Source organism: Acomys russatus, chromosome 11 (assembly GCF_903995435.1).
Source record: "Acomys russatus chromosome 11, mAcoRus1.1, whole genome shotgun sequence".
Lineage (NCBI taxonomy): Eukaryota > Metazoa > Chordata > Mammalia > Rodentia > Muridae > Acomys > Acomys russatus.
Genome location: NC_067147.1, coordinates 62,674,481 through 62,691,901, shown reverse-complemented (window position 1 = coordinate 62,691,901; position 17,421 = coordinate 62,674,481). Strand labels below are relative to the sequence as shown.

Sequence of the window (17,421 nt, the reverse complement as noted above, 5' to 3'; positions counted from 1 at the left end):
GCTCTGGCTTCTATAAGAAACAAGCTGAACAACCCTGGGAGCAGGACTTCCTCATGGCGTCTGCTTCATTTCTTGTCTCCAGGTTCCTGCTTCGAGTTCTTCATTTCCCTCAGTGACACACTATAAACTAAGCTCCCCAAACAAAAAATTCAAGAAGCACTGGCTGATTCTAGATACCCTGTTTCTTTGATGAACCATAGAAAGAACTATATGACTTTTCTGACCATTTTGAAGAACTTTCTACGTAGTATCTCAGCGTTGTTTTTGTTTGTTGCTTTTCGACATGGAGCTTATCACAGCAATAGAGGTCTAATTATAGCAGGCATTGATATTTGGAAAAATTATAAAAGTACAAGTGACAAGATTCCAAAGTCATGGAATCTAATTTAGCATGCTCACTACTGAAATTTATCAGGTCACAAGTAAATTAAACAATGTTATTGATTAGTAAAGATGGGAGACACAAAAAGTTATAATATTTTAAATATTTAAAAGTTTAATAATTTAAATAACTTCTAACACCAATGCTGTTCAGTAGAATCAGAAATATAAATAATACAGGATAAAAGAAATCTAATGCTTTATTATTTATTTAGTTGTTTGTTTTTTAACATGGGTGTTGGTGTGTTTCATGGCATGTCTATGTGGAGGTCAGAGGACAGCCTGAGGGAGTTTACCCCTTCTTTCTACCTCATGGGTTCTGGAGATTGAACTAAAATCCTCAGACTTTTCTGCAAGGTCCTTTACTTGATGAGCCATCTCTCTGGACTTTTCTTTAAGTAACTGAAGCCATTTGGTGTACCTAATGTCAGACCAGCATTTCTGATTCATTTCTAAGTCAAGACTGATCCATTTATGTGAAATACCATCAACTGATCCTTTACCATAAAATTTCACTGCATATATGTAACCACATTTAAAAAGAAAATAATTGTCTGTTGATGGATATCTAGGCTGGTTCCATTTGTAGTTATTGTGATGAGTACAGAAACCAACATGGACATGCAAATATCTATGTGGGATGTGGACTTGAGTCTTTCTGCAAACATTAATTTCTTTTTTTTTTCAAACATTAATTTCTAATGAGAAAAGGAAAGACACTTATTGTATGTCCTTATCCAAAGATAGAAAGGAGGAGCAGAGATGACTGTACAGTAGGATCTGAAGTCCAGGCATTCTGTAAACTACACCATGCAGATCGCCAAGAGAAGGTGGAAAAGCTTGACCTAGCCATTATCAAAAGAGCACTCTTATAAGATAGAGAGCCCTACTATGGTGTTTTTCAGCTTAAAATGGTACTACTATGTATTCCACAGGGACGTAATTCCTGGGAGAATCACTGAAGGTCGATCCATATGTTTTGAGTGGCAGAAATGGATTGGGTCTTGCAAAGAAGTGCTTCACTGTGGTTTGGTATCCAATTTGGTGATGACATTGCTAGCATAACACTTGTTTTCTTGTTTTGTAGGTATTATTTGTGTATCTTTCTGACAAATTCACAGAGGGAAACCAGCTTACATCGTGGAAGGACAGAATCAATAGCTCCATCTGAACTCGTCATCCTGGGGTTCTCCAACCTGAATGAATTGCAGTTTTTGCTCTTTGCCATCTTCTTTCTGATGTACATATGCACTTTAGGAAGAATTGTTTTCATCATCTTGGTGACCATGGCTGATTCCCACCTATATACACCCAAGTATTATTTCCTAGGAAATCTTGCCATTATTGACATCTGCTGCACTACTACTAATGTCCCCCAGATGATGGTGCATCTTCTGTCAGAGAAGAAAATCATTTCCTATGGAGGCTGTGTGACCCAACTCTTCACATTCATTTTCTTTGTAGGCTCAGAGTGTCTCCTCCTGGCAGCCATGGCATATGACCAATACATTGCTATCTGCAAGCCCTTAAGGCATTCATTGATCATGAACAAGGCCCTGTGCAGCCAGTTAGCAGCCTCGTGCTGGACAAGTGCTTTTCTCAGCTCTGCGGTGCACACAGTTCTGACCTTCCACCTGCCCTTCTGTGGTAACAACCAGATCAATTATTTCTTCTGTGACATACCCCCTTTGCTGATGCTGTCATGTGGGGATACTTCCATCAATGAGTTGGCTTTGCTGTCGATTGGGGTCTTCATCGGTTGGCCTCCTTTTCTGTGCATCATCCTTTCCTACCTCTACATTATCTCCACCATCCTGAGGATCCGCTCCTCTGAGGGGAGGCACAAAGCCTTTCCCACCTGTGCCTCCCGCTTGCTCACTGTCATTCTCTATACGGCAATTCCATATTTACATATGTGCGGCCCGTCTCATCTCACTCGCTAGAGAAAGACAGGTTGATCTCTGTCCTGTATAGTGTTGTCACACCCATGCTCAACCCTGTAATTTATACCCTGAGGAATAAGGACATCAAAGAGGCTGTGAAGACCACAGGGAGAAAGTGGCAGCCACAAGTTCTCTCTTCTGATTTGTGACCTCACTTGCCTGGAGTCTGTAACCTTACATTAGAAAGTTGACATTTTCACCACTCACTTGTTGCTGATATATTTCCCCCAAATCTGATTGCAATATTTGGAAACATAATGAAGAGTTGGCACACTCAACCCTAAGTGTACACGCCCAAGCTTTCCTTAGTCTCTTACGGAGTTACTTCTTCTAGTTTCTATCATTTTTGTTTTCTTTTCCATTTTGAAACCCACATCCAAAGATGGTTCCTCTCTCATGCCATATTTACTTGACAGACTTCATGACTTATTACTTGCCACGAAAGACTGTATTTCAGGCCACGCAGCCGCCATCTTGAGGCACACAGCTGCACCCTCTTGCAAGTGACCATCACATCGGGGACTGTTTACTCTTTACACCCTCTCACGGAGGGGTGGGAGGGCCTCTGGGCTCCACCTCAGCATCAAGGCTCTCCCTGCTACCTGTTATATACAGCAAGCACTCAGAGAGGGACTAACGTAGGTCAGAGGAGTTAGGGAAGACAAGGGGAGTCTCCAACTATGGGGCTTGGATACTTCATTCCTGCTGGGAAGTGCAGGTAAAGCCTACTGGAGGAAGCACATCCACACCACTGTAAATTATCCTGTAAGTGAACTCAGCAAACTAATTCCCAGAGTGAAACATGGCAGAATTGTGCCTTCATTTGCTCTTGGGACCTTAGGAGAAAGTGTAGACATTGTTTATATTTCCTACTTGTAAGGAATTTTAGCAACTGTGTTTCCTATGTGTAAAAGAATGAGAGCGCTGTGAAGTGACCCAGCAGGTAAAAACACTTGGTGTCTAGCTTGATGGCCTGAGGTTTTGATCCTAGAGCCCCACATGACCACCTGAAGTTTGTTCTCTGGCCTTCATTCGCACAATGTGGCATGTATGTGAATGCACACGCACACATACCCCCACACACATCTGCACTACGTGAGTCATGAAAAATTAAAAAATATGAGTAGCATTCCTTATTTGTCATATTTATTTCCATTTTTATTATGTTTCTTTTTTAACATAAACATTTATAGCATTATACATAAATAAAATAAACTACATACAGCTGGAAGAACCATGAAACAATCAGGAAGTATATAAATGTTATTATATTCAGAGTGATTTGGCTATTTGTATTTGGCAAACTTGAAGTAAACATCTTTTCTATCTTGTTGAGTCTAAATTTCTGAATGAAAATCAATATCTATCATATCTCAACTCTATTAACTTGGAACATCTATCTAGATCTGAAAGCATCTTATCCCCTAACCAACTAAGCTTGGCAGTAAGACTAAACTATCTGGTCTTCAACCCATCAGAGACTTGAGAAAGAATTACCTGAGCTAACCAGAAGTACAGGTTAGCAGTTTCCAAAATGAAAAAAAAAAATGACAGAGAGTTTACTGTCTGAACAGTCACTCAAAATTCTCTATAATGTTGGAGCATCATCTTCAGCCTTCTGGCCCAATATATCTGACAGACATGTTTGTGAGGCAGGAACTATTGTGGACTTGCTTACCCCGACTTGGCAGAGTTTGGCCATCGACTCTGCCTCATCTAATCTTGCCCATTTTTAGGCAGAATTCTGTCTGTGGCAGAAATGAAAACATTTTGCCCAGTGGCTGGTTTGCCACATCAGAAGCCATCTCCATAAGGAGGTCCTTTGATGCTCATCATCTTCTTTAAGGAAGCCTGGGTGTTACCAAGAGTTAACTTGTCTTATTGTTTAAAAAATCTTTAGAATAATAAAAACATTTTAAATGCCATATTCTGTAGGTCTCTGAGGCTTTGAAGACCTTATTTAACTATTTTACCTTATAGAGCTATAGAGTCATATCTATCTGTTAGACCTAGGATGTATATTCTTGTGACAATATTAGACTAGTATTTGACATGACTATGATTTGTTCTCTAACTATTAGCTTGTATTAATTATACTAAATAATCTGCAGCACCACTTTCAATGTATTGGGAGTAAACCTTGTATCATAATTGAGTTGGATGGATATAATATTAGAATATATATACATATATACACATATATAATCTTATATTAGAATTCTATACCTATGCATTAAAATTACACTTATTTGCATCATTATACAAAATTCTATACCAATGAATTAAAAATGACCTTGTTTGTGAGTAACAATTAAGGCCTTGAGTTGAGGAGTAGATTTAACAATCTACCTTTTGTTCCATCCTCCCTCTATATTTCTATATACCCCTTTCTTTCTTTTCAGCTCCTATCTCCTCACATACCAAAGAAAGATAAAGGAAAAGAGAGATGCCCCTGGGAACAACCTACTTTTCTCTCTGTATAAGTCCAATAATGACTTGTAACCACCTCCCGATAAAAATAAGCATCTGTAGCCCAAACAGAAACCTACCCAACCCCTCTTAGGGGAAATGGGCCGTCATTCTCTTAATGTTTCTTCAGGCTGATTTAGGACAAAAAAAACCAAAAAAACAAAAAAACAAAAAAACAAAAAAACAAAAACCTTTGAAGGGACCCAAATAAAAATGGGGAACTTGGTTAAGCAAGCCAGTGATAGCATGTGTGGTCCAGTTTCTAAATTTTGAGAAATGCCAGGCTTAATAGGAGTCCTGTGAGAGACAGACTGAAGTGCTGGACCAACCAGGACCAGAAGCGTCTACTATGCTGTCCTCTTTGATGGAGAACAGCACTGAGATGCCTGGGGCTGGAACATGAAGGATGCAGGTTGTCAGTGTCTAGCAAGCTGAGAGGAATGAATCCTGTCAGGGCCAATCCTGGGTCAGTGTCCGGGTCTTTTGTTCTGAAAACATAATTTCTCACAAGCGTTATACAGTTCTAAAATTATAATGGCAGTGCCTAATGCACACCTTGTTTGATCAGCAGCACAGAAGTGACTATTCTACAACCTAAGGACCAATATGAGAAGCACAAAACACCCACACTGGTGACCCACAGGTGAGAGGGGTCCAAATTTTGTGGAGGAAGGTTGGGTCCAGCCTCTGGCCACCTGGAAAAACCACAAAGTCCTTGGTCGCCACAGAAATGGGCGCACAGCCTCCAAATTCTACTGCCACACACCTGATTGGTGGGCAGCTCTTGAATTCCCTGGAGCATAGAACTAGTGGGGGACTGAAAAATCACCAGCATCTGTGGGTTCTAGCACCGAGGAGCCCCCACAGGTGGGATCACAAGTTTGTCATTTTTTAAAAATTCTTTTTGTAGGTGATACTTTCTATATTTATTTTTAAAAATGATAGCTTAACATATAGAAGAAATGATAGCTATTACATTATATTATATAAAAGTATACTAGTTTATGCACTGTTCACCACACCATATTAAGTAAAATGAATAACAAAGAAATTCAACATTTAGTTTCTACCCCTTTTTTCTTTTTTAGTTAAAATTTTTCACAACATATTTTGATCATGTTTTTCCCTACCTCAACTCCTTTCAGATTCTTTCTACCTCCCACCCACCCAAATTTATATTTTCTCTTTTAAAAAAAAACCTACAGAAGCAAACATCAAAACAAACATAGATGTAAGCAAGCAAGAAAACAAACAAATAAACTCAGTAAGATAAAAAGACCAAAACAAGAATTACACACACACACACACACACACACACACACACACACACACACCTGGCTTTTTGTTGGTCAATTACTCCTAGAGTGTAATTGATATATCCAATATCACTCCATTGGGTAACACTGATTTTTCTGTTAGCAAATAACTTCTTGGCTAGGGGTGGGATTTTGTGTTCATCTGCCATTCTCAGTGCTTGAATTTTCTCTGGTTTGAACTTGTACAGGTCTTATGCATGCTGTTGCAGTATCTGTAAAATGTATATATACATTTAAATATGATTACCACTAGATTACATTCAGTGTGTTCTTTTATTTTTGACAGAGAAATATAACTGCGATAAAGTGATGTTTCACTTCCAGATCATTTGGTAATTAATTTTGTCACCTGCTACATGGGCCAAATTCAACACTGTCATGTTGGAAAGATGGTCAAGTATTTTAGTTCATATTCCTAACTCTACCAAAGGTTGAACTATCCCAATAGGATTTTTTTATGTTCACATAGCTATTTTGTAGCGTTTCTTAAGCTTAGGTAACATTTTTCTAAAAATGTAGAAAACCATGAGGTAAAATGTATAGATAATGAAGTAGATTTTTTTTTTGGGAAAGGAAGTAAAACATTTTAGTTATGTAACAATTGATCAGAAAAGGCATGGGTTATTACATTTTTTTATATTTTACTACCAAGCAAGTAAGAGTTACAGACCAATTTTCTTTTTCTTTTAAAAAATATTTTATTAATTTATTCATAGTACATCTCAGTTGTTAGCCCATCCCTTGTATCCTCCCATTCCTCCCTCCCTCCCACTTTCCCCTACTCCCCTCCCCTATGTCTGTGACTGAGGGAGACTTCCTCCCCCTGTATATGCTCATAGGGTATCAAGTCTCTTCTTGGTAGCCTGCTATCCTTCCTCTGAGTGCCACCAGGCCTCCCCATCAAGGGGACGAGGTAAAAAATGGGGCATCAGAGTTTGCATGAAAGTCAGACCACACCCTCCACTCAATGGTGGAGAATGTCCTAGATCGGCTAGATCTGGGTAGGGGTTCGAAGTTTACTGCCTATACTGTCCTTGGCTAGTGCCATAGTTTGAGCAGGACCCCTGGACTCAGATCCGCAAGTAATGGCACTGGAGACAACTTCCTGAGCAGAACTCCAACGGCCCAGGCCTTAAGGTCAACAATTAACAAATGGGACCTCATGAGGCTGAGAAGCTTCTGTAAGGCAGGAGACACTGTCCACAGAACAAAGTGACAGCCTACAGACTGGGAAAAGATCTTCACCAACCCTTCATCTGACAAAGGTCTAATATCCAAAATATATAAAGAACTCAAGAAAGTAAACACCACCAAACCAAATAACCCAATTGAGAAATGGGGCTCAGAACTAAACAGACAATTCTCAACAGAGGAGTATCAAATGGCTGAGAAACACTTAAAGAAATGCTCAACCTCCTTAGTCATCAGAGAAATGCAAATCAAAACGACTCTGAGATTCCATCTCACACCCATCAGAATGGCTAAATCAAAAATTCAACTGACACCACATGCTGACGAGGATGTGGAGAAAGAGGAACACTCCTTCATTGCTGGTGGGAATGCAAACTAGTACAGCCACTTTGGAAATCTATCTGGCGCTTTCTCAGAAAAATGGGAATAGGGCTTCCTCAAGACCCAGCTATTTCACTCCTTGGAATATACCCAGAAGATACTCCACCACACAACAAGAACATTTGCTCAACCATGTTATAGCTGCCTTATTCATAATAGCCAGGACATGGAAACAGCCTAAGTGTCCCTCAGTAGAAGAATGGATTAAAAAAAAACTGTGGTACATTTACACTATGGAATACTACTCAGCTATTAAAAACAAGGAATTCCCATAATTTGTGGACAAATGGATTGAACTAGAAAGGATCATAATGAGTGAGTTCACCCAGAAGCAGAGTCAAATGGTGTATACTCACTTTTATCTGGACACTAGCCCAAGGGGCATGTCTCATGAAAGTCTTCATTTACCAGGAAAGTGGGTCAGAGGGGAGGACATCCTATTGGGACTTTAGGTGAGAGAATCATGGGAGAATGGGGAAATAGAAGGATCCAGACCAATTTTCTGGTGAACATAGAAACACTTGTAATCCGAATTCAAGATCACATTAAAATCATTCAATGTGTCCACGTTGGTTTTATTTCTGGAAGAGAAAGGTGGTTCAGCATCTGCAGACATTAGTCTCTACAGAAAACAGAATAGAACATGAACACACACACACACACACACACACACACACACAATCAGCCTACACACTGTAATTTAAATAGTTGAACAGTAGCTCTCTCACATCTAAAAGCGTCAAACCTCTGTAGTTTCTCAGTCTATAAGGCTAGGTGCCACAGTGCTTGTAGCAATCAAACAATGGCTGTCTCACACAGGGGGTGACAGTCCACAGGCTGCGTGTCCCAACAGATTGGAACTGTTGGGGTCTTGGGGATCCACTGGTCCTCAGGCCATGTTGGAAGCATGGAAAACTTGTCCTAACATCAGCAAAGAAATGAGCAGCAGTAGCAAGAGGGTAAATTAAGTCATCAGTGAAAGGGAGGGCAGTGGGCAAAAGGCAAACAATCTTCCTTCCTTCCTCTCTCTCTCTCTCTCTCTCTCTCTCTCTCTCTCTCTCTCTCTCTCTCTCTCTCTCTCTCCCACCCCCTCCCCAATCCAGGCTGCCACCCAAATGACACTCACTTATAAGTTAAAGCAGTCAAGAGAATTCCGTAATTGAGGATTCCTGCTGAGGTGGTTCAAAGTTGTGGCAAATTGGCTTTAAAAGCGACAATCACAATGTGCAAATTAAACATATAAATGTACAATGTTGATAGACTATTGGCAAAAATAACACAATAATCATAAAAGATGTAGAAAAAGCATCTGCCAATGTACAACAGCTTCATGAAGAAATTAGGGATACGTGGAGCATACAACAAAATAATAAAGGCTGCACATGTGACAAATGCACAGATGTTACACTAAATACGGGAAATTGAGGGCATCACTCTAACATCCGTGACAACCCTTTCTACACTTATTGAATACAGCAGTAAGTTTTAGTTTGAACAATAAAATATGAGAAAGATATAATGTAGATAAAAATTAAGAAGTAAGGAGTTAGCTTTGCCTATTTGTAAATGGCATGTTTCCATACTTAAAATACCCCATCAGAGTCACCAGAAATAAATTAGATATGATAAATACTTTCTTTTTAAAATATATTTTATTAATTTATTCCTATTACATCTCAATTGTTATCCCATCCCTTGTATCCTCCCATTCCTCCCTCCCTCCCACCTTCCCCCTACTACCCTCCCCTATGACTGTGACTGAGGGGGACCTCCTCCCCCTGCATATGCTCATAGGGTATCAAGTCTCTTCTTGGTAGCCTGCCGTCCTTCCTCTGAGTGCCACCAGGTCTCCCCATCCAGGGGACGTGGTCAAATATGGGGCACCAGAATTCGTAAACACTTTCAATAAAGTTGCCTGACACAAAATCAATATACAGAATCAATAATTATATTAATACTGGTAACAAACTTGGTGAGAAAATACTGGAAAAGATATCTTACTTACAATGGCTTAAAAATAATATAGCTAAGGAAAAAAAACTAACCAAAGAAGTAATTGATCTCTAACAAGGAAAGATTTAAGATACTATAAAAGAAATTGAAGAAGACACTAGATGATCGAATGATCTTCCATGCTGAGAGAACGGCAGAAATAACCACAATTCCTTCACTTTGTGGGGCAATTTGAGGAAGTGGTGGAGTTAGCTCTTTTTGATGGTCTCATAGAATTCACCAGTGAATCCAGTTTGTTTTGAGCTTTGAGATAGATGTGTTGTTGTTGTTATTTTGTTTGTTTGTTTATTTTTTAGCTTAAGCTGGTCTCTAATTTGCAGCATTTTATTTTCCTTGCCTCTGCCTACATAGTGTTGGGTTTTCAGGTGTGAGCCATTGCACCCAACTTTGTATGCCCTTCTACATCCACTTGGGTTGATTTAGGAAGCAAAGATTTTCATTATTCAGTTCCTAAGCATGTACCCTGTTGATATATTTTTCTTTAATTCCTTAAATTTAGTTGACTTTTCTATTTCTTCAGATCAACTTTGGTTATTAGTTATCAGGATGGCTATGCCTTCTTGGCTTCCATTTGCTTGATATGCTGGATTTCATTTTGTAACTCTTGTCTGTGGGGGTCTTTGGCAGTGATGGGCATTTCTTAGAGATAACAGATATTTGGATCTTATTTATTAATGTAGTCTTGTAGTCTGCATCTTTTAATTGGAGAGCAAAGGGAGTTTATAGGTAGTGATGTTTACTAAAATCCTGTAATTTTGTTTTTTTTTTTTTTAATGGTTGGTTGCACTATTTTCCATTCTTTTTATTCTTTCTTAGTGTTAGGTATTTTCTGGTTTATTGTGCAGGAGATAATGGACATTTTCTTATTTCCCCCTTACTTATCCTCTCCTCTCATAAAATATCTATGAATAAACCTAACCAAGAAGGTAGCTAACCTCTACAAAAAAAGCTTTAAGATACTGAAGAAAAAAAAGAAAACACTAGATGATAGAAGGACTTTTCATGATGAGATGTGGGCAGAAAGAACAGTACTCTGTGCATAGGGGAAAAGGGAGAGCAGGGGGGGAGATGGGTGTCAACGGGACTGTGATTTGCTCAGCTCCACTCTAGTGGAGGTGTAGCTCTGTGGTGTGAATTGATAGCTTTTACTCCCTGAGTACTGTTCCCACTGAAATCCATGGTATTGATACCATGGAATTGCATAGGCATTCAAACACACACAATATAACATGGTAAAGCGACGTCAATAAAGAAAAAACAATGAGTTGAATCGCAACACTTTCTTTCCTTCGTGTTCAACCTTAGAGCCTTTGGACATGTCTTGCAACATCAGCTCCTTTCTGGGTCTGCTGCTCATCTGCTCTGTGGTTTTGAACTTGAGAATCTCCGTAGCCAAGTGAGCCGATATCTTAAGGACCCACTGCTTCACATGTGCCCTCATTCGTCCTCTGGTTCGGTGTCTCTAGGGAAATGGCTGCTTATAAGAATTACTTTTTAAGTTCCTTGGCTTCTTCTAGACTTTTCTCTCCCTCTGCTTTAGAGCCTAGCTGTGCTGCTTTGGTCATTCTGATTGTGTTAGACCCTGCCCTGAGAGAGGATGGAAACCTCTGGTGGTTCCTTAAATTCTTACAGTTTTCCCCAATCTGGCTACTTATCTTTATTTTCCAACTTGCTCACATAGGTTCTTTAGTTTGCTCAGGCTTTCTGGATACATTATTTGGAATATTCAGGGTGAGTTTAATTATGCTACCATTAACTGGAACATTTATTTTACATTTTAAAACTTTAAATGAAGCAAAATATTCAGTGCTTGCTTTTCCCAGATGTAGTTTCCAGTCCTGTTTTAACGCTGGACACAGAGAGCATTGAGGTCACTTGTCACTATAAACGACTGTGAAAATAGGCAATGGAAGAATTACTCCGATTAGACTTACAGTCAGAAGACATGGATGTTAAGTTGGAAAAAATATGGCTAAATACCAGCACATTTCTGTAAGGGCTTTTTCTATTTGTAAATTAAAATAAGTTAAGACGAAAATAAGGCCCAAAATTATTTAAAAATTATTTTTTAAGACAACACATGGTTATTATGTTAGCTGACTGATGACAACTGCTTCCAGAAGATTCATTGTTTGTGACTCTACTTAATATGGTTAATTCATATATTAACTCATTTAATGTTCATAGCAGAACAGGGTTCCTGCAACTGTCACCACTGCTTAATAAACAGTTGAGTTGCATAATTTTTATCCAGATCAGAATTCTTTTCTCTGACCATACATCCAATGATTGTGGGGGGGGGGCACATTGTCCACATGCACACAATATTATTAAAAATCTGTAGCCTTAGCATTTATACTACTTTAAATTGAAATTTATATACAGAGATTATTGTCCTGGGTTTTTTTCATTGCTGTTGATTTTGTTTGTTTGTTTGTTTGTTTTTGAGACAGGGTTTCTCTGGGTAGCCCTAGCTGTCCTGGAACTTGCTCTGTAGACCTGGCTGGACTCGAACTCAGAGGCCCACCTTCCTCTTCCTCCTGAGTGCCTGGCTGATTCTTGTTTAGTGAAATATTAAAAAAAAATAAAAGACTGATAAATCTATTAGAAATATCTTATTATATTATTTCAACCAATTTAGACATAAAACAAAAGTGTAACATTTTGAATTTGAATTCTTTGTTCCAGTGTAAAGTGGCGGTCACCAGCACAGTCTCTCTAAAACATTGCTAATCTGCGCTGAGATTCTGTGTTCCCTGATATTTATACTTGGGCGCGATGCACTCACTACACACAGAGCAAACACAGCTGATTAGAGCCTTCCATTTCTCCGTTTCCTGCAACTAGAAACGGTCTCCTGAGATTTGCTTTTGTGAAGAAAGTTTGTTCTACTAGTGGGTCCCTTGGGGCTCATTAGGGAGCTCTCAGCCACCATGCTCTTAAGGTGATATAAATGTTTTAATAAAGTCAGCAAGCGTGTAATTGCTAAAGTACAAAACTTTCCTCTGAAGAGGAAGGCGAGTTGATGGGTCACACACTAATGATCCTCAGGGGCAGCTTCCTGGTTAAGTAGCCCTGGGGCCTCTGTCTCATTTTCACTTCAAAGTTTTAGCAACTACTCCCAGAAGAGGCCTTTGGGGGCAAGCCACTTCATAACAGTAGTAAGATAAACTCTCTGAAAGTTTAAGTTCTCCTCAGAGAAAAAGAAATAGGTGACTGTGCACAAACCTCCAGTCAACTGTACACAAGAGACTTTTCTGTTGAAAAAGTAAGAAAATTATAGAAATCTCGAAGCTGTTTACTTTTTCATTAAGGCCACTTATCTCAGAATGAACACAGTTGAAAACTTATTGATAGGAAATGCGGACATGTATATAGACATGTGTGGAAATATATCTATATCTCACTACAACAAATTAATAAATTCTATGTATTCACATATATGTCTATGTATAATGTGTACATACACTTATTTATTAATTCATTTTATTTAGTTTGTTATTTAGGTATCCTAACAAATTGCTATAATAATTGTGTCATAGTTATTTCCTGTTGCTGTAATAAAATGCCCTGAAAAGAGAAACTTAAGGAAGAAAGATATGTTAGTCAGGGTTTTAAAGCAATATTGAAGGAAAAGACTGTTAGATTGGATTACATGGTATGGTCTCAATAACCCAACAATGGCTGTTTTCACACTAGAAAGGCTGAGATCGGTAGGTGCTCAGTCCAGGTGTCTCAGTGGTCCCAGTCTGGCTCTGAAGGCCTGGGGACACTCAGGAGAATCAAATGTCTCCAGTTCGTGTCGAAAGGCCACAGAGGCTGGGTTCTGAAGTCAGCAAAGGATGACACCACCAGAAGCAGGGTAGATGAAAGAGTAAATTAACTTAATTCCAAATACAGTTAAATCAGCAACTGGGATAAATCATCACAGAAAGGTTTGCTTTGGCCACAGTTCCAGACTGTGGTTCGTCTTTCTCCTGAAACCATAGTGGTGGAAGTTGGGGCGGCTGGGCACGCTGTATCCACACTGAGAAGCAGAGAGCGACCACAGTTCCAGACTGTGGTTCGTCTTCCTCCTGAAACCATAGTGGTGGAAGTTGGGGCGGCTGGGCACGCTGTATCCACACTGAGAAGCAGAGAGCGAGCACAGTTCCAGACTGTGGTTCGTCTTCCTCCTGAAACCATAGTGGTGGAAGTTGGGGCGGCTGGGCACGCTGTATCCACACTGAGAAGCAGAGAGCGATGAGAGCTTGTGCTCATTTTACTTTCTCAGGGTTATTGCACATCCCTCCTCTACTGTACTGATCTGGGAAGACACAGTTCTGAACCCACGTGGTAAGGTCAAGCAGCTGGGACGTGATTCACACAGTGAAAGACACAAACTCAGGCATGATCAAGGTGCCCTTCACCCCTGCAAATCAAGGCAATGAGATCCTAACGCATCAAGAGGTCCTCTGCTCCTTGAGGATAGGAACCGTATCTGATTTGATAGGAGGGATGGCTTACTTTCCAGTGACCACACAGCATTGTTTCACCAGCCACTGGAAACCTCAGAGGGGCTTCTGTGTGCTGGTGATGCCATGGGCAACAATCAAGACCCCTTTCCCCACCGTGATCTGGGAAACAATTTCTTTTTAATTTTTTACATATACATTTATATTGTTACATGTATATACAATAAACTGCCTATAGGAAGAAGCACCATGACACAATCAGGAATTATAAAAATGTTAACATTCTTAGTGTTTTGGTAATTTGTATTTGACAGCCTTGAAGAAGACATCCTTCCTCTCTTAGTGCATCTAAAATTCTGAATGTAAATCCATCTCCATCTCATATTGTCATTATTAACTTGAAACACCTATCTAGACCTAAAAACATCTTAACCCCTGAACAACTAAACTTCATTGTAAAACTAAGCTACCTGGTCTTTAACTTCATCAGAGACTTGAGAAGGAATAAACTTGATTACCCGAGAATGCCAGGAGTACAGGTTAGTAGCTTTCCAAATGAGAAGATGACAGAGACAGTTTGCTGCCTGAACAGTCATCCAAAACTCTATAATGTTGGAGCATTTTCTTCAGCCTTCTGGCCCAATATATCTGACAGACATACTTGTAAGGCAGGAACTATTGAGGACTTGCTTACCCTATCTTGGCAGAGTTTGGCTGTCGACTCTGCCTGCATCCAAGCTTGCTCTTTTTTAGGCAGAATTCTGTCTGTGGTAGAAATGAGGACATTTTCCCCAGTGGCTGGTTTGCCACATTTGAAGCCAACTCCATAAGGAGGTTCTTCGATGCTCACATCCTCTTTGAGTTAGGCTGGGTGTCACCAGGAATTAACCTGTCTCATTGTCGGTGAATCTTTAAAATAATAAAAAACATTTTAAGTGACACATTCTACATGTCTCTGAAGTTTTTGAAGACCTTATCTAACAATTCTACCTTGTCTTTCTATAGAGTCATATCTATCTGCTGCACCTCAGATGTATATTCTTGTGATAAAAGTAGACTAGCAATTGACATGACCATGATTTGATCAGCTAACAATTAACTTGTATCACTTATTTACCCTGAACAGCTTACAATATCACTTTCAAAGCATTGGAAGTAAACCTTGCATTATAAGTGAGTTATATCTGTACAATACCTCATATTAAAGTAGAAATATATGCACACATATATTATATACAGTGTGTGTGAAGAATAAACTTACATTTGAATTCAATACCACTGTGTCTAGAATTAAACTCATTTTGTGTTGATATACAAAATTCTATACCAGTGAATTAAAAATAACCTTGTGAGTGACAATTGAGACATTAAGCTGAGGAGTAGATTCACTAATATACTTTTTGTTGTAGCTTCCCTATATATTTCTATATTTCCCCCTTCTTTCTTTTCAACCCCTTTCTACAAACCTAAGAATGTATGATAAAGGAAAACAGAGACATCACTGAGTCTAACCTTGTTTTCTCCTTAAACAAGACCTATAATAACTTGTAACCAGCTCCCATTGATAATAACCTTCTATAGCCCAAGAAAACAACCAAAAACCTACCCGACCTCCCTTAAAGGAAATGAGGTGTTTTCTTAAGGTTTCTTCTGGCTGATTTGGGATGAATAATACCTTTTCAGGGGCCCAAATAAAAATGGGGAAATGGTTAAACAAGCTAGGAATGGCATTTGTGGTCCAGTTTCTAAATGCTGAGAAATTCAATGCTTTATTAGAGTCCTGTGTGAGACAGTCTGAAATGCTGGACCAATTTGGATTGTAAGCTTTCTTTGAAAGTGTCCTGGGAGCTGTCTTGTTGTGATAAGGAACAGCAATTGAAACACTTGGTGCTGGAACATGAAGGATACAGGATGTCAGCGTCCAGCATGCTGTGAGGAATGCATCCCGTCAGTTCTGATCCAATGTCAGTGTCTGGTTATTTTGTTGTGAAAACATATCATTTTCACAAGCATTATGTAGTCCTAAAGTTATACGTATATAAGGTGTGTGTGATGCACAGAACATTTAAGGCTGGTTTTCTGCTCTTTGTATGAGCAGAAAAAAAGCCTTCTGTAAATCTTCATTCATGCCATATGAAGAATGGCATCTAATAGTAATTCACAGGGCTTCTGTAGCCAACAAGAAGCATTGTCTATGCCTAGACACTCATGTCACAGCCAGTCTCAGAGCTATTCCCATATAGTGGGACTAGTAATATAAGTTACCTGCTTGTTCTGCAGTTTAAATTCTACACATCATGATTGTAGCCCCCTCCCTCATTCCCTCCCGATACCCCTCCCTCCCGTAGTCCTCAGACGGGGACTACCTAACACTCCTCAATTGACCCCTAGTTTCAGTTGTCCTTCCTCGCATTTCCTCCCTCACCCTGTTTGTTACTCCTGTACCAATGCTCTCTCCACATCTACCCAACCATCTATTCTGTTTTCCTTCCCAGGGAGATCCATTTTCCCCAAGTCCCTTTCTCTAGAACTAACCTCTGTGTCATGTGGATTGCAGCTTGCTTATTAATGACTTATGAGGTAGCATCCACAAGTGAGATAATACCAACCATATTTATCTTTTTGGGTCTGGGTTACATTAATCAGGACGATTTTTCTAACTCCATCCAATTTACCTCTGAGTTTCATTATTTCATTTTTTAATGACTGGGAAATATTCTACTGTACAAGTGTACCATTTTTTTTTGTTTTTTGTTTTGTTTGTTTTTTGTTTTTTATTCATTCTTGTATTGACAGACCTCAAGGTAGTTTCCAATTTTTGGCTATTATGAATAGAGCTGAAATGAACGTGGGTGAGCAAGTGTCTCCTTAGTAGTATTTACAGTCCTTTGGGTGTATGTCCAAGCTACAGAGCTCGACCTTGAGGTATATCTAGTCCCAACTTCCTGAGGAACCACCACATTGATATTCATAGTAGCTATACAAGTTTGACCTTCCCACCAGCAATGGATATATGTTCCCTTTACCATAAATCTTCATGAGTATGAGCTTTCGGGTCTGAACCCAGTACATATTATGCCTTTCAGTATATCCACTACCTTATGATGTTTAATTTATAAGTTAGGTACAGAAAGAGATAACGAACTAATAAATAAAACAGAACCATCAGAGTGCACTGAGTTAAGTTATCAGTACCACACTCCTGTTATTTGTAAGCATTGTTAAATAAAACAAAGTGTGCTAGAAACAAGAACATCAGAAGTGCTGCAGTGG

General features: G+C 39.3%; 1 pseudogene; it reads left to right on the top strand.

The window, feature by feature from the left end:
• The first annotated feature begins 1,191 nt into the window (after positions 1-1,191).
• On the top strand, positions 1,192-2,473 carry LOC127195116 (olfactory receptor 5V1-like; annotated as a pseudogene).
• Positions 2,474-17,421: the final 14,948 nt, after the last annotated feature.